Source organism: Diaphorina citri, unplaced genomic scaffold (assembly GCF_000475195.1).
Source record: "Diaphorina citri unplaced genomic scaffold, Diaci psyllid genome assembly version 1.1 scaffold3, whole genome shotgun sequence".
Lineage (NCBI taxonomy): Eukaryota > Metazoa > Arthropoda > Insecta > Hemiptera > Psyllidae > Diaphorina > Diaphorina citri.
The window spans coordinates 520,161-524,528 of NW_007377442.1; the positions used below are offsets into that span (position 1 = coordinate 520,161).

At 28.9% G+C, this 4,368-nt stretch overlaps 1 long non-coding RNA gene across 2 annotated transcripts; it reads right to left on the reverse strand.

Annotated features, from left to right (window-relative positions):
* Positions 1-843: 843 nt before the first annotated feature.
* Positions 844-4,362, reverse strand: LOC113469629. 2 transcript variants are annotated; one of them, XR_003392993.1, is made up of 4 exons: positions 3,518-4,362; positions 2,918-3,434; positions 1,212-2,834; positions 844-1,052 (listed from the first exon to the last, which is right to left on the reverse strand). It is a non-coding gene; the product is annotated as an uncharacterized LOC113469629 (long non-coding RNA). The 2 variants fall into 2 exon arrangements; XR_003392999.1 differs by having other exon boundaries at positions 2,918-3,351; positions 3,435-4,362.
* Positions 4,363-4,368: the final 6 nt, after the last annotated feature.

Here is a 4,368-nt window from a genome sequence, read left to right on the forward strand (position 1 = left end):
CACAAAATATGTTAAACTTAGGTCTGGTTTCGCATATTTGTCTTTCTCATATTTCTTTCTATTTTCCCAGTAGTTTATAATTCCACATGATTAATAGGTGACGATTGGATCAAAGAAATAAATTTGACTTCAATTCAGTGGAAATTCAGCATGGTATAGTGAATCATTCTCTCCTTCCACTAGATAATACTTGTGTTTCTGAATGCATTATGTTTTATAGCAGGCGAATAGGGTCAACGCTATCAGACGTAAGAGTGGTAATGTCAATATTTTTTTAGTAAGGAGGGGGGTTATTTGGAACATTAAATGTTGTGATTATTCAATTTCTTCGACAGTTTTCATATATGGTCTCAAAATTAGCCATTCCGCTCCAAGTTTAACACTTACAGAAGAGGTGTTCCTAAGTTAGACAGTTTTACAGGCAAAGTTGTTAACATAATTTGTCCTCAAGTGTTTGAATCCCCAGGTTGTTACTATCATACACCGTATTATTACGGTTGAAAGTTTTCCCAACTTTTTCCATAATAATTATATTCCCTTCCTTTCCTGGATCTTTTTCTAGCTCTACATTTATTCTCTCTCTAGTTTTACTATTACTCTTGAAACTTACAACTTTTAATTTGTATTCCGAGGGTATGTTTCTCAATTGTTTGGAGTTTTCATTTCCTTTATCTAAAAGAAAACTTTCTTCTCTAAACTGGTCTGGTTTCGCATATTTGTCTTTCTCATATTTCTTTCTATTTTCCCCGTAGTTTATAATTCCACATGATTAATAGGTGACGATTGGATCAAAGAAATAAATTTGACTTCAATTCAGTGGAAATTCAGCATGGTATCATCCATGCAAGAAGAAGAACCACTCTTCCGAACGGAGTTACTGACAAAATGAAATTTCATTTTGATATCTGTTGTAGGTAATACCAATTTATAAGACATCAAAAATTCTATAATCATAATGTTATACCTTTTGTCAGTTTAAATATGTACATTATCTATCATCACAAATATTTTGTTATTTCCCCATTTTCACAAGCAATTCTACTCAATCAAACCTTGCCTATATTTCTCAACATATCATTTTTTCTATCTGATGATAGTCTGTATTAAATTAAACATAAATATGAAATACATTTTCATATAATACGTATTTCAACTGGACCTAATGATTATTTTAAATGTCTCTTCATAAAATAGATTCTACTCAATCAAACCTTGCCTATATTTCTCAACATATCATTTTTTCTATCTGATGATAGTCTGTATCAAATTAAACATAAATATGAAATACATTTTCATATAATACGTATTTCAACTGGACCTAATGATTATTTTAAATGTCTCTTCATAAAATAATATAAGAAGAGAGACTAATAAGTGTATCTTTTATTGTTTTTATGTTTTATAAATAAAAATATGTGTCTTAAACTTATATTGTATCTTAAACAAGAAGTAACGTATTATCTCTCTCCTTTGTCATAGGTTACTAATATAGAATTATTTCGATATTATATTATGTTATTTTTATAACTGGGGAAAACTGATACATATACCGGACTTGCAGCCAATACAAGCAAAATTCTCGTTTTACTCTGAATTTCTTCACATTTTCTCACAGTTTTGGATTCTTATCCTACTGTTTTCTCTGGCCCAAACAACCTACCTTGTATGTCCTAACTTGAAAATATATTGTTATAGAAATAATTAAATTTAAATGTCTAAAAATGTTCTTTTTATGATAATACAAAAAATATGTAGTAATAATAGTAATAACAATAATGATAATAATAACTAAAATAAAATACGAATTGTCATTGTAGACAATTTAAGAGAATACGATCATTTTTCTTCGTTTATTTTACATAAACAGTAAAATCTTTTACACTTTATTCCTAAATAATGTTTGATTACCTAATTTGTCGGTTTTCCGGATTAATATACACTCTTCTCAAGGGTAAAAAATAGAAAGTAATAAACGAAGAAAAATGACTCATGACATTAGACTGAAATAATTATTGTGATAAAAGTTATAAAGAAAATGTTGCATGTAATACATTTCATATCAAATTACTCCTCAATCTTTTACTTAGTGTATACAAATTACATACATACTTACCTTTATACGAGAGTCAAAAATGAAAAGAAATTCTATTTAATAGTCTGCATGATCAGATATTCATATTGACATCAACTCACTGGATCTGAACTCGCAATGTATTACCATGCAACTCTTTATAACTGTGTAAATATTAATTTTTTCCCTTGTTTATTTATTTATTATTTTTACTGTTGTTTGAACGATTCTCAAATAGATATATAATATTGAAAATTAATGTCCATAGGTTTTGTAAATTTTTGAATTCCATGTTGTAACATATATTGTTTTGTTGTCCAATTTCTTATTATTCATATTGAATAGTTTTCCTCGACTTTATTTGAATTTTGTGGATAAATTTTTGTGTTTTCTGTAAATTTTTATTCATTACTATTGCACACGTTAATGTACATAAAACAATTATTTATATTTTGAAGAAGAAAGAAAGAAAAATATCCTTGTGCTTTTCTTTTTTCATTCAATTGAGCTGAATGTCAGGTGTATTTGACCCAAAGCTTGAAGTCTAAAGTTCCTGAAATATACTTAAGTGTTTTACTAAAACTAATCAAGTATTAGCTTAACTATATCTTGTGAAAATATTATTGTACATACACTTGTTATAATAAATAAATAAAATTGTCATTGAAGATTCAATAATTTTGTACTTAAAAATCAAACAATATAAAAACAAGTATTTTATATTTCTCTTGTCAGTTTCTCTTTTTTTTTAACTACACTGAACCTGTGTGATGATGATTCTGATCATGATGCTGAAGTTACGTTTTGATCGTAAAGTGTTTCTCTCATCTTTTAACTACACTGAACCTGTGTGATGATGATTCTGATCATGATGCTGAAGTTACGTTTTGATCGTAAAGTGTTTCTCTCATCTTAGCAGTCGACAGTGCTTGTAAGTAAGCACATTTTTGCCGATATTTACCTACTTTATAGTTGGAACATAGGTTCATACCAATTGGCACCTTCTCAGTTCTGTTATGCTCACAAAAAGCTGACTGTATAACTTCGTCATTCGTAGACAAGCATTATGAAGACCTTGCAAGTCGTATCCACATCATAAAAATAAAATTGATGAAAACATGGGACCACCTCTAAAAATTAGACCCGTGCAAAAAACTTGCATTACAATACAAGGCATAAATATTTTCCTGTAGATGCATAGCTATTCTGGTTGCTTGGGTGAAGACAAATAATGGTTCTAAATCATGAACACATTTCAATTCTCATCTGGAATTATTATTCTTATTATTATTAACGCAAGTTAAAATAATTTTTCTCGCCATGGGGATCCTCTGTCGATAGGAAAGAAATGAATAAAATTAACCTTATTATTATTAACGCAAGTTAAAATAATTTTTCTCGCCATGGGGATCCTCTGTCGATAGGAAAGAAATGAATAAAATTAACAACTTGGGTTCACAAGTAACTTTTTGATATTACTTTGAAAGAAAAGAGAAATATGGTTGGACCGAAATAATAAATATTGTGTGTTACTTCGAGATTTGTTTACATTTCATGTGATTGAAAATGTTAAAAAAAAAAACTACCTATATAGTTTTGGTAAGTGAGAATATCGAATAGTACCCAGGTACCTACTTGAGATTTAGAACCAGTAAATTTTATGATAGAAATGATAGGTATTCAAAATCAGTAGGTATTGACCCAATGTTCTCAGCTCTTAGAGATTTCATTCCGTTTTTTCTTTAGCAAAAATATCAACAGTACCTTTCATCACGTTTGTAACGAAAATATCAACATGTATCGCACTCCTATTAATAAAATGTAAACTTACACTTTCAACTCAACTCTCTTGATGTGTTGAGAAGTATACTACTGATGTGGACATTGTTATAAACTACTGTCAAATGACCGGGTCCATAGTCACTTAACTACTGGATATTAATTAAGCAACAACTGATGTTATCTGATCAAAACTCTTTTTTTGACTCTTTCATTCAGTTTGTTTTCTATAAAGGTATGTTAAATCCCTAGTTTATGTATTTTTCGACTGTGGTCCCGGGCATACCTAAACGATATTTGTCCGTCAAATAATTGATTATATCTATATGTATACCTTGAACATTTTTGAGCAAATCACAGAGATTTTTATTACTGTCAAAATAACATTTTAAGCGCGGAACATGAAATATGACATTGAAATGACATGGATACCCTTTTATTAAATAGGTACACAGGTATACTCATACCTACCTACTTTTTATTAAGTATTTAACAAATTAATGATCTCATTATTGAAA